This window comes from Mauremys reevesii, linkage group 3, assembly GCF_016161935.1.
Source record: "Mauremys reevesii isolate NIE-2019 linkage group 3, ASM1616193v1, whole genome shotgun sequence".
Classification (NCBI taxonomy): domain Eukaryota; kingdom Metazoa; phylum Chordata; order Testudines; family Geoemydidae; genus Mauremys; species Mauremys reevesii.
The window spans coordinates 114,553,315-114,567,552 of record NC_052625.1 but is presented as its reverse complement, the minus strand read 5'-3'; the positions used below and the strand labels follow the sequence as shown (position 1 = coordinate 114,567,552).

The following is a 14,238-nucleotide window of genomic DNA, read 5'->3' as shown; positions in this document are numbered from 1 at the left end:
ACTGCATTGACATCAGTGGAGTTATTCCTATCACCAGCGTGAGATCAGAATCATGTCAAAGTCTTCTCTTAAGCCACAGAACAAGCACAGCATGGGCAGAGGCAATGCAAGTTTCTGCAGAATGCCCCACCAATATACCTCAACCCTGTTCCGTGGCAGTCAAGGCCCCAGGGCCTGTTGTGTGGGGTTTGTTTTTTTAAGTGTATATGTTTTGTTGCATTGATGCTACCAAAAATATAAGCCCTAGTGTAAACCACTATAGTTTTACCACTATATCATCTAATCCTGCTCTAAAAGCTTACCGTTTCCTAGTGTAATTGCTCCCTTAGGATGAGGGTGATTCAGTTTTCATGCTCATTTGAATCCTTGGTCTCTCTTCTAGTCTGTTGTGATAGAGATGAAGTCTGTGATAAAAATGCACATTTAACCCAAGCAACTAACAATACTTCGTTTATTTTCAGTTTTGTCAGTATATTAAAACCAAATTTGGTTCTAGTCTACTATCTTTTTTTGCTAGTTGCAATTGAAATAAATACAATATAGAGGCTGTAATATAATTATATGGCATCATCTAGTGGTCTTGTAGAGAACAACAGCATCCTACAGTTCTGTCACATTTCACTTCAAGGCTGGCATTTCAGGCAAATATATTTTGTTACAAAGTTCATTATTTCTAGCTGTGTGTTTGTGGACTTTAAGAAAGGTGCATACTATTCATTTAGCAGCTGTGTCATCCCACACACTGTTTATATGCAAAAACGCAGCACAGAATATCAAATTTATTGCTACAAAGTTTGATTGCAGATGAGCTCAAGCCACAACATTTGGATCTGGATTTTAAGTACTTCTAAGCTTGAGGGGTTCAGATCTGGGTAAGGCATTAAGATAAGGGCCATCTCCAATTCTGATATTGTACGTGGTTTGGTCATTTTGACACTGACTTGAGAGGTGGGTACTATACTCCTGAGATCTACCAATGAAAAGCATGTATATAAAATCTAGGTCTGTTGATTATTACCTAGCCACAGTAGAAAAATCAAATGCAAACCTAGGTGAGAACTACATCTGTCTAACTGACCACTAACTTCTACAACAACATTTTTCTTTGTTTAAAAAAAACTAGAAAATTAAATGACAAAACCCCCTTCATTAATGCAGTCAAGGTTGCCCAGTGACAGCTGCTGCCCTTCCAGAATGCTGAGTTCAATGACACTCAATACTTGTGAAACCCAGGAAATACAGAGTTAAGATAAAATGCCCACACAACCTTAACTCTACCCCAACATAACCATAACCAGGGGCGGCTCCAGGCCCCAGCACGCCAAGCGCGTGCTTGGGGCGGCAAGCCGCGGTTGAGCACTCTGCCGGCGCCGCGAGGGCGGCAGGCAGGCTGCCCTTGGTGGCATGCCTGCAGAGGGTCTGCTGGTCCCTGCGGGAGGTCCACCGAAGCTGCGGGACCAGCGGACCCTCCGCAGGCAAGCCGCCGGAGGCAGCCTGCCTGCCGTGCTTGGGGCGGCAAAATCCTTAGAGCCGCCCCTGACCATAACACACACACTTTCAGTGCTTTTTCACCGTAATGGACAAGTACTACCTGCCCTGGCCCTACACTCAAACACTGAGACTACTCCCCAACAGAATACCACACTTGTTAAATTTAACAACCCCTTCACACTCACTCATAGACCACCACCTACACTTATACTTTCCTTCACCCATCATTATATCCACTAACTGCTCTCATATCCCACATCACTACGACAATATCCATGGCAAGAAGACCCCAGTGCCCTGTTACTGTCACAACTGGCACAATTCTGTATTGAAATTATGCAGACTGGAATCTCAAGATGCATATGCACCTCTTTCCTTTGAGAGCACGTATGGGAGGGAGGGGAGACTCAGACCTAGATCTCCACATATCACAATCACCGTTCTAGCAACCTGCTCCAGCTTATTCCTCCATCATTTAATACAGCTACACCTAACAGTGAATTTAATTTTAACAGGCTTGATGGATACCATATTATGTCTTTAAAAGTGCAGTGGGACCACCTCAGCTAACAACTCAAACCAACAGGGCAGAGAAGTGGAAGGGAGGTCATATGGTGACAGCCACCCTGCCTTTTTACAAATGCCTTTTGACTGCAAAGGTTCTCCTCCTCTTCTTGGTAAAACAACTAACTCCTTAACATGTGAACTAGAAGGAAGCATAGTCACTTCAGCTAAATGGCCCTTCTGAAGATACTTACCAAATAGTCAGAAAATGGGGTCTTATGTTCTAACGTGTAATCAGTAAGGTTTGTGGTTATTCCAGGCTGATCCAAAGGGAATCCCATTGAAAGTCAATGAAAATTGAGCAACTAACTCCCAGCCCTAATTTCTTCTGGCAGGGAACTCCATAGACATGGGCAAATGGATTATAAAGCTAGTTCCCCACAGTATTTACCCTTGTTATTGGCAGTTTCATGATTCTGAGTAAGCACAATTGTCATCAGAGACCTTGTGCATCTAGTGGTCATGTTAACTTTCCCACCTCCCTTTGATTTTTACTGAAGTAAAGAAAAGTTCTCATTGCTCTGCTTAGGTGAGCGCACAAGGGGCCACATATTTCCCATTTTTCTAGGATGTTACATAAATCCACAAAAATTGCCATTTTCCTGCCACCTCCCAGCTACTGAGCCTGTCCATTCTCTCTTTTAGGAGTCTGTGTGGCTTGCTGAGGTAGTGGGCAAGCAGGAAGCATGCAGCAGCATGAAGGGCAGAAGTATAGTTTGTGAAGGAACAAGAAGAACCTGAGGAAGGAAATGGATACCATCCTGAAGTTCCTTAACTGCAGGGGAGCTGAGTACTGCCGCTGCAGATGTTAGGAAGGTGCGTGCCCTGTGGACCTCCTTAGCTGCACTGCTCCTAACCCATGTCAAAATGCTTTACTCCAACTTTAGATAGCAGCTGCATCCTCCTAAGAGCCCCTGGTCTCCCCTAAAAAAGAGCTTGACATCCTTCTGCCTCAACCCAGACTACACAGCCCCAAAGCTGGGAGACCAGTTAAACTATTTAAGTAATGAACTTTGGCAAATAATCTACACAATTCAATGCAGATCTGCCCCCTAAATCAATGAGCCTTGTTGCACAATTTATGCAACAATTTAGGTCTAATGTGCTGAATAATACAAGGGGTCTTAGATGCGGTTGAATAGCTGTCAACTCTAGATGATTTCATGCCATTGCTCTATCCCATGGATATGAGCGGGGAAGTGCCATGTACAAATCAATGCCAATATATGGCTCTGTATCTCACTTGTCTCATTATGCATGTAGTATTGGTTTTGTTAAATTTGAGTTGGAGCATGTGAAATTACAGCATATATGAAACTTCCTGACCAGAGTTCCTAGTGCCACTGTGAATACTGGGGAATGGGGAAGATTCTAAAAAGAAATAAAATGGAAGCTGGGACATGGTAACAACTTTGTCTCTCAATGTGAAATATTTATCAGACTCACTTTTTCAAAAAAAGTGTCACACGTTTGTTTAAAAAACCCAGGCACTATTGCCTCTCTGCTCTGTGACATGATGTCTCTCCATAAGCTGCTCAAATTGATACTTCAAGATCATACCTACTTTGTGTTCCTTGACATCTCTGGGTCTCTTTCAACAGCCATACTTTGCAGGCATCTCCCACTCACTGAATATATCTCTGCATTGTACACACAGTCTCTTGGTCTGCAGTGCCAAGACTGCACATTGACATTTCAGGCAGAGGCCAGAAAACATAGTTGGCATGACAACCACACAATACGTATGAATCTGGATTTAATTCTTAGTGTTCGCCAATTTTTTTCAAGCATTTACTCTGAACAAGATCCTGAATCAGCGTCGCTGGAACTGGGAGGACCAGGGGGCCATGGCCCTCCCACTTTTTGAACCCCACCCACTTCCCCTCCTTTTCCCTGGCCCCAAAACCTTACCCCCTGGTCAGGCCATGGAGCCCTGACAATTGTAGGAGCCACGCCGACTCTCCACCTGCCCATGGTGCAGAGGGGGCTGAGAGCAGCCACCGGCTCATGTACCCACCCTCTTGATCCCTGCCTGGCTCAGTGTGGCTCTCCCTGACCCAGCTTCAGCTGGGAGAGGGCCTTGGAGCTGGAGTCTGGCCATGGTAAGAGCTGCACAGGAAGCTGTGGGGAGCCGCAGCACGGACCCTCCACTGTAGCCTATAGGGCTAGCCTGCTTGCTTGCCTATATCTTTTCTTATAGGTTTCTATTTTTCCTATGGTTTTGATTTGTTTTATTATAAGAGTTTTATATTAAAGTAGTTTGGCTGTAACGCAAGGGACCTACAGGCCATATCCTGTATGTTGAGCTAAGACAAAGTTAGCATACATATGTCTGGGACCTTTCACCTAGATAGATAGTGATGAGCTAAAGCATAAGGTCCATATATGGTTGCGACCTTTAACACAGATAAATAAAGAATGTGTTAAAGCATAGGGGACTTTCCTAAGTTCAGACCCGCTGTAAACAGGTACACCACAAGGTGGGGTGGGGAAAGAGATAACTGGGAGGACAAAAATAACAAACGTAAGAATAATCTAATATCACTAATGTGTATATGTCATCAATACGTACGAACATACCAGCCTATGAAGAAAGTGTACCCAACATTTCGGTGGGTAAGGAAAGTAAGATTGGACAAAGAAGGGGGGCTCAAGCTCATGCCCTATAAGAGGGATGACCCACCATGCCAAGGAAGCTTCTAGGTTTTCTAAGCTTCTGAGCTTCAGAGTTTGTTTTCCAAGTTTTCTAAGTTCCAAGCTTCTTCGTTCATAGTTCTTTGTTTTACTTGTCTATTAGTCTGTGAGTTCTCAATTTTAAGTTTTAAGTCAGTTAGTTAAGTAAAACTCTAAGTTAGCTTTGATAGCTCTTAGCTCTAGCATCTCCTAAGTTCTGCACCTCCCACTCAAGCACTGAGGAACCTGGACCTGAACTCTCTTGGCATGCCAGAGGTGAGGCTGGTCCTTTGTCTCTTACCAGCAGGTTATCAAGGAAGGGTGTGAGTATATTAATCAAAAGCTTTATAGTATATAATACCACGTGTATCTTTAGAATAATAGTATTGCATTTGTAACTCTGGTTATTTTACCATTTAATTACTATTTGAGCAGAATTCCATTTAGCTCAATAAAAGTCTTTAAGACAATATATTTCTCAGTGTAAGCATCCTGTCATACCCCCAAGGGCCCTTTCCAAACTCTGTGTAGCCTGATTCTAGGACAAAAACCTTATTACCTTCTAATCAGATTAATTGGCAAGCCTATAACCCATATTATCCAAATTAATAATATTAACCTCCTGAAAATCAGGCACCACCACCTGCACTGGTGGGGGCTCCAGGGAGTGTGGATACAGGCCATGGGCTGCTCTCAGCAGGTTCCCCTGCACCATGGGCAGGTGGAGGGTCCACCCTGGCTCCCCACAGCTCCCCGGACCTGCGTGGCTCTTATTATGGCCAGGTTGCGGCTCCAAGGCCCCTTCCCCCGCATCCCAGCCAGAGCCAGATTGGAGATAGCTGCCCGGGCAACTGTGGGGAGCCTGGGTCCCTCCACCTGCCCTGGGCAGAGGGCCCAGGGGAGTGGGAACATGGGCAGGGGGCTGCTTTCAGGCCGTACCCCACCCTGGGTTCTGGTTTCCAGCTTGGCTGGGAGTAGGGCTGCAGAGGGCCCCCACCCCCACCCCACACACTTTTAAGAAGACTCTGCCACCCTTGTCTTGAAATCTGCTTTCCTGAAAAGTCACCGTCCCCTTTTCTGCCACTGTGGAAGAAACAGAATCAAAGTATTCTGTTTGCTTCAGTTTTAACACAGAATACCAACTAGAAATAACAATAGTGTTATTCTTTTTTCCTCAACTGTTAGAATTAGCCAATAAGCTAACAGCTGGCTTTATACATATCTTCTTTTATTTGCAATACATTACTATATTTCAGTAAAGATCTCAGGGGTTGTCTTTGCTCAATTTTCTTTGTTTGCATTACATTCTGACAACTTTATTCTCCTTTCAAGAAGAAAATGTTTATTTTTGTGAGGATCATGGAAAATGGCTGAAGCAGGAAGGGCAATAGGCCTAATCCTATGAAAGTAATATTAGCACACCAAGTTTGACCAGGTGAAAATACTGGCTGGCTTCAGCTATTTGAATATATTTCTGACCACCAGCTACTTTAATGACACAGAGCAATTTCAGCAGGAGTTTGAATCAGCTACATTCATTTTACCCATGCTTTATCTAGTGATCTGGGCCAGTTAACCTGGAGTTGTTGGATTTCCTGAGTCCTGTGTGTGCCTTCTTCTTAATGAATAATTGCCATTGATTAAGTAGGCAAAAAGAAGCAGAATCTTTTCATCAAATTAAAATGCCTCACTAAAAACTGAATTTTCATTTGTCAGAGAGAGAGAGAGAGAGAATGTATAATTAATGAAAAATTGAAATAAAGCCAACCCATAACCTGACTGCATATACAGCATCAAGGACAAAACAAACTGAATGCAGGACAGATATTCTTTGAATTCAAAACCAGGTTTTGTTTCATATTGGACTCAAAATTTGTGAGCTAAGCTTGACACTATATTGAAATTTCATTATCATGTTGCTATAGCAGATACCATTCTTCACAACTCAGATGCTATGAGGACCTCGCCTATTATGGTTTCTCTATTTTTAAACTTAGGGCTCATGTAGGAATTCTTTACACAGATTTGCCTGAACTATGCTGCATGTCATGAAAAATGAGACAGAAAAGCTTGGACAGTAAATGTTACCTGAGGGTGTGGTGATTCATACCACAGGTCTCTAGACATTAAACTAGCATTACCTGCTCAGCAGCCGTATCCATAATACAGTTAGCCTCACAAGCATCACCCTTTGGGCTTAATGTCACCAGACAACAGCAGGGCAACTTTTTTCCTCCCCCTACAAAAATGGAAAAATATACAGATTTGGCAACACCAAAATATCTCACAAATTAGTCTCAGTTATGCTGAATTGTTTCCCCAGCTCTCCTTTGGGCAACTCCAGCCACAAGTGTTTCCTGGCCTTCCAGCCAGATCACTTTGCAAAGTCTTGCCCCTTCTGTGGCCAGAGTCCTTTACTAAAGTCCAACAGAAATGTGTACAAAATCAAATCTTCAGCCTGGCTCAGCTCAGCTGGCAGCTACCTCATCACAGTCATGCCCCTGGTGCTCTATACTGTCATAGATTCATAGATTCTAGGACTGGAAGGGACCTTGAGAGGTCATCGAGTCCAGTCCCCTGCCCTCATGGCAGGACCAAATACTGTCTAGACCATCCCTGATAGACATTTATCTAACCTACTCTTAAATATCTCCAGAGATGGAGATTCCACAACCTCCCTAGGCAATTTATTCCAGCGTTTAACCACCCTGACAGTTAGGAACTTTTTCCTAATGTCCAACCTAAACCTCCCTTGCTGCAGTTTAAGCCCATTGCTTCTTGTTCTATCCTTAGAGGCTAAGGTGAACAAGTTTTCTCCCTCCTCCTTATGACACCCTTTTAGATATGTGAAAACTGCTATCATGTCCCCTTCTCAGTCTTCTCTTTTCCAAACTAAACAAACCCAATTCTTTCAGCCTTCCTTCATAGGTCATGTTCTCTAGACCTTTAATCATTCTTGTTACTCTTCTCTGGACCCTCTCCAATTTCTCCACATCTTCCTTGAAATGTGGTGCCCAGAACTGGACACAATATTCCAGTTGAGGCCTAACCAGTGCAGAGTAGAGAGGAAGAATGACTTCTCATATCTTGCTTCAACACACCTGTTAATGCATCCCAGAATCATGTTTGCTTTTTTTTGCAACGGCATCACACTGTTGACTCATATTTAGCTTGTGGTCCACTATAATCCCTAGATCCCTTTCTGCCGTACTCCCAGAGAGAAAGTCCTGAGTCAAATGGGGATATAGACGGGGGAATTTTGCACTTACCTAGCTCTTTCATGATAACGGAAGAATGTTGGTATGTTAGTTATGAGGGGCATCCCCGAACCTGTCACAAATGTGGTGCTTCTGATCATTTTGTGGTGTCATGCCATCCAGTACTGCTGTGGGCAGCTGGACACTTAGCAGCAGTGTGTCCATGTTACACCAGATGTGCATGATGGAGGAACTAGGTACATGGGCAAGAGATCCATGCCAAGGGAGCACATGGAGGTGGGAAGGATGGTGGTAGAGGAAAGCAGAGAAATGGGGGTGGCAGTTTGCTTCCAGAAATCAGTAGGAGGCCAGATTATGGCATCTGAGAACAAGAGTGAGGAGAAGGGAAGGGGAATAAGTGTTTCTGCGATGGTACAACTCCCTCTTACTGTTGAAGGAGAGGGGGAAGAACTTGCCTACAGTGCTCCCATTCTAGAGGTGATCAGTGGTGCATGGACCAAGATGATAGGGATTAGGTGCAGGAAGCTGCAGAAAGTGTTGCAACAGCAGAGAGAGAGGAAGATAGGGCAGAAGGCTGACCCTGACATAGGAGTGGAGAGGTGTCAGGGTGGCACAGTTGACAAAGGATGAAAAAAGGGGAAAGGGTTGTAACATCTGAGGTGGCTGTGGTGGTCAAGGGCAAAGTTGCTCAAGCCTTATGTCCTTTGGTAAAGGATGTGGGGACTGAAGGGGAAGGGAGGGAGCACTCTCCATGTCAAATGCCATCTGATTGTGGGGAGTGGGGCATCTGCCATACAGGACTCTGACCTGGCTCAGGTCGCCTGCCTTCCTGTATTAGTTTCTGCCCCTTCTTATTCTCCTTCTGCTCATCTAATTTTGGGAAATAGGTTAAATGCTTCCCAGGATACCCAGGGTTGTGAGGCAGCTCGCTACCACCTGCCCTTAGCGTCAGGAGGCCATGTCTGTGCCTGGTGTATTAGCTCCCTAATACCAGCAGCCCAAGCACTCCTCTCTCAGCTCATATGGGCTCTGCCATCCCTCTGCAGGTAAGCAATAGGCACATTCCAACCCTGAGCCCTACAAGTATTTCCTCTAGCATCCAGCCCCTGCTCTACTGGACATTCACAGAATTCCAGATCCTCCGTTCCCAAAGGAACAGTACACAAGAGCTTCCTAGTTACACCATAGAACACAGCTTCTCTTAGCACACAGCACTTACACTTGGTTTCTCTATAAAAAAGCTAAGTTTATTTATCAAAGAACAGAGATTCAAATGAGAGCAAGTAGAAATATCAGAAACAAAGGGTAACACAAAATAAAGTCATAGCACAAATACTACAGCCTCAGCTTAACTAATAGGACATTGTCATAACAGCAAAACATCACCCCAAATCCTTCCAGTGTATTATAGCCAGCCTTGGCTGTTCATGAAACAACCCCACTGTCAACTTACTTCCTTCTTGAAAGAATCCAGGGTGTCCCTTAGCAACCCCAGATATATAAAAAAAGTTCTTTGATCTTTATTCAGAAACCAGGCACCCTCCTGCTATGAGTTCCTTTCTGTAGATTTTGCGATCCCATGTTAATTTCTTAATCTAGTGTCTAAATATGCAGATAAATATTTCATAATAGATACCTAATACTCCATATAACCAGGCAGAGCAATAAGTATCTCCAGGCTGAAAGAAACAAGTAGGGCTAAAGACATACACTATTGGATTATGCTTTGTTTAGGCTGGGAGTTGAGGATCTGGTCTGGTAAATTAGGGTCTTACTGGGAATTTGAAGACCAGGCCTGGTGTATCACCTCTAGATTGATAGTGGAAAATATGGAAATGCAGATAAGATTGTCAATAGGAGGTAAGGATCGGGCATTTTGGATTAGGTATCCCAATGGGAGTTGAAAGTGAGGAGATGAGATTTTGATTCTTAATGGGGACCTAAATATCTGGCATGGAGGATTAGTCTCCAAATGAACCGTTGATGATCCCAAAAAAGTATGTGACCAAAGAAGCTTTAAAGAACTGTGAAAATTGGGGTTAAGTAACCTACCAAAAGAAGTTTTGACACATTAGTCCAGTCTTTCTCAAACCACAGATTAATTATAAGCATCAGAGGGGTAGCCGTGTTAGTCTGGATCTGTCACTTCTTCAGATGCAAGTGGGGCTAAAGGCATCTGAAGAAGTGGGTATTCACCCACGAAAGCTCATGCTGCAGAACGTCTGTTAGTCTATAAGGTGCCACAGGATTCTTTGTTAATTATAAGCAATAAGTCAGTTTGAAAATTAGAAGCAGAACAATAGATGATTGAATTACAATGTAGTCACAATGACCCCAGTTATGAGTAACTTAACCTGAACATATGGCAATGTAGATTAGGCTCCCAGTGGAGAATTAAAGATCTTATCTATGGATTTATCACCCAATGGGAAGCTGAAGATCCGGAAATATGGCTTAGGCCCTACTAGGGAGCTGATGATCTGGGCTAGTGGATTAGGCTCGGAGTGAGAGGCTGAAGATTTGGAAATATGAATTAGTCTTCAAATGGGGACCTGAAGATTTGACCTGAGGAAATAGGTTCTGAATGTAGAGCAGAAGATCTGGCATGCTGAGGTAGGCTCTATGAGGAAGCAGAAAATCTGGCTTAATGTGCAGACTAGTATATGACCACAGAATCTTTTAGCACTTGTGACACCTGGGTACAAGTAAACTACCAGTGAGAAGTCTTGACATGTCAGTCCAGTCATACAACCATTTGAACTGCTGTTTGCAAATTAACTGTAGAATCAGGGACTTGATTGACATCACAATGGCCCTAGTCAAGAGTTACCTGACTGGAAAATATGGCTTTGTTGATCAGGCTTCCACTGAAGAAATAAAGATCTACAAATGCAGATTAGGCTTAAGATGGGGAGCCGAAGATCTGTTATAATGCATGTGAAGATCTGAAAACATGAATTAGACTCTGAACAAGGAGCAAAGATCAATGCTGTTGATGTAGGGTCATTAGGGTTCTGAAGATGCAGCTTGAGATCAGTGCTAACATGCAGTCATGGAACCTTTCAGGCCCTATTAAAATTAGGACTTGATCCACTGACTTATTACAACCAATACAACTGCACATGATAAGTTAGCTAGACAATAATCGTGACTATTCATTGATGTACATTGATGTTACAACAGCTCCAGTTAAAAGTAACTTGATCTGAACATCTGGCAATGTAGATTAGTCTTCCAGTGGGCACTTCAAGATCTTGCCTAGATATCTGGCTCTAAATAGGAAACTGAAGATTTGAAAATAAGGATTAGGCTCAGAATGGGGATCTGAAGTTCTGGAAATATGAATTTAGTCCCTACTAGTGAGCTGAAGATCTGAGGTGATGAATTAGGCTTTGAATAAGGGTCTGAAGAGCTGGAGATATTAGTTGTGCTCTGAAAGGGAGCCTTTGATTCAGCTCAGAATGTGGAGCTGAAGATCTGGCATGTTGAAGTAGGATGTCAATGGGGAACAGAAAGTCTAAAAATATGGATGAGACTCTGAATAAGGAGCAGAACAGCTAATAATGTGAATTAGGCACCAACTAGAATGCTGAGGATCTAGATATAGATTAGGATCCATATGAGGAGCTGAAGTTTGGTAAATATGGATAAGGCTCCTACTGGTGTTGTAAATATCTGGTATGATAGAGTAGGCTCTTAAGGTGAAGTAGATGATCTAGAAGTGTGGATTAGGCTTCTAATGAGATGCTAAAGATGTGGTCTTTTGGATTAGGCTTTGAATGTGAAGCTGAAGAGCTGGCATGCCAACTTTGGTTCTGATTCGGAAGCTGAAGGTCTAGGTTTATGCCCAAACCAGTACACAAGCACAGAACCTTTCAGGACCAAATAACCTACCAAAGGGACGTGTTGATATATAAATCCAATCTCTCTCAACCATTGATTTATTTCAACCAATACAGTTTCACCTTGCAAGTTAGCTGCAGAAAAATGGTGTTGGTTGGTTGAGTTACACAATGGGCCCAGTAAAAAGTTACCTGACCTGAACAGCTGGCAACCCAGATTAAGTGCCCAGTAGGGAGTTGTACATCATGCCTATATGAGTTTGGCTTCAAATGAGAAGCTGAAAATTTAACAAGATGAACTGGTGTCCCAGTGGATAGCTGAAAAGATGGAAATATGGATTAGGCACAATTTGGGAAGACTGAACATCTGGAAATGAGTATTCGATTGCTAAAGGACACTTGAATTTCTGGCATGATGAATTAGGCTCCAAAACAGGGAACTGATGATCTATAAAAGTGGATTAGTCTCAACTAGAGAATGGAAGTTCTGGCCTAAGGGAATAGACTCTGAATATAAAGCTGACTATCTGGCATGGTGAGATAGCTTCTTACAAGAAAGGTGAAGATATATCTTCATATCTAAACGAGTAGGCTGCCATAGAATATTTCAGTACCCTCTCAGAACTCTCAAACCTTCTCAAGATTCAATTTGGCCATAGGACCTACAGGAAACCAGCTAACATTTTATGTTTGTGTCTAGGCTGACAGGAGTTAGGGCAGACACAGAGGAACTTGCTAATGGTGATAAGTGTATGATAGTGTTATGCCTTCTGCAGAGGTTGTCAGCAATTGTATTGCTGAATTAGTAGATTCCGATGCCCAGGAAGGATTGCAGGGGCTCATAAGTGGAACCTAGTGCAGAATCAAAGTCTACCTCCATCAGCTGACCCTCTTAATTTAATACTACTACTGAAAGGCCTGCAACAATGCCCTGCAGTGCAGTCTATATGCCTACTATTCTACTATCCAAACTTGTCCTTCATACTTGTATGCTTGCAATCTAGAGCCCATTGGGGTGTTCACTGGGCCTTATTTTCTAAAGGGCAGAATTTAAGGGCTGTTGCCATTTCAGATAACAACTTGAAAAAGGTGAATAAGGTGCAAATATCTGATCTGCCTGCACAAATATGGTAATTATGTATGAAAATTATACTTATATATACACACAAACATACTTTTATTCATGGTGCTGGGGTTCTGCCCTTTGCAGATCATGTCCATTGTATCCATTTTTTTCCTGAAATATCTTAGTTGTCCTCTAACTCTACCTTGCAGCATCCTGTTTTTTCTCTGGTGACTTGTAATCCTCACATTACCTCAATTACACCCCAATAGATATGACATTTATTTCCAGGATTATCCTTTGTAGGTCATTTTCTTTCACTGAAAACAAATATTATTCAAAAATTTTCTGAATTGTTCTTGGAGAGTAAATAAGAGACTAATTTAGGGGCATGTTCTATGATGTGAGGCCACTAGAGTGCACCTTGAATGGACAAAACATGCTTATGTCTAGCCCCTGATATGTTCTATTTGTTGAACACGGACTGTTTCTCTATAACTTGCAAGGCTAAAGCCACAAATACTAAGTGGCAAATAACTATCAAAGGATGTAATCTGGTGGAAACTTTTCTTACAGCATGCAATAAATACATTTTGGGCTAAACATCCATTTCTTTCATAGGGGAGCACCAGGCTCATGTCACTGTCATTCTCTAATCCAGGAGACTGGTTTATATTACCTTATGTATACAAAACCGAAACTATGTTCAGAGTTTTTTCAAAGAAAATAAGCATTTGCCGTTTTTCTCATGTGAAAAAAGTAGATTTAAGGGGATTTGCCTGTTTAAATACTGCTCTTCTGAAATGGTTGTTTTTCTGATAAAAAGCAGTTGAAGATTACAAAATTCCAAAATATCAGAAGGTCAAAGTTCCGTAGTAACAGTTTTCTTTTTGTTGAGGAATAACATACGCAGAGATCAGGTTAAACAGAAGTGTCTCTTATTCTTATTTGGATTCCACAAGGTCAGCAAAGGAATTTAGGAGACAAATTTTTCAGCAGCAAGTGATATTAATAATAACTATTTTAAAAAAGCTAATGAAAGGAAGGCATTTTAAATTATTTAGATCTATATAAATTAAAAGCAGCCTTAATGGCTCTAACTCAATACTGATAAATGTTGGACATACTCCAGCGCACTGTATCACAAATTGGGCTTGCTGCTGAGGCAGAATAATAAAGTTCTCAGCTCCATCTATCTGGCTCATCGTCACCACTATCCCATCCTCTGCACACTCTTTATCAATGGCCACACCCTCCTCCACAGACCTTCTTTCCCACTAACAGCCTCATCAATCTTAATCTGAAACCAATTAAACAAGACAGACAAAGAGAAGGATGACAGTTTGTAAAAGACAGGGAAAACAAAAAGGGCAGGCAATGCTAATAT

General features: G+C 42.5%; 1 long non-coding RNA gene across 1 annotated transcript in view; it reads right to left on the bottom strand.

The window, feature by feature from the left end:
- The window catches only part of LOC120402398, a 29,212-nt gene extending 22,245 nt beyond the window's left edge, over positions 1–6,967 (bottom strand). Inside the window, exons 1-2 of the long non-coding RNA XR_005597216.1 lie at positions 6,870–6,967; positions 303–383 (exon numbers count right to left, since the gene is read on the bottom strand). This is a non-coding gene — a long non-coding RNA (uncharacterized LOC120402398). The remainder of the gene's footprint in view (positions 1–302; positions 384–6,869) is intronic.
- Positions 6,968–14,238: the final 7,271 nt, after the last annotated feature.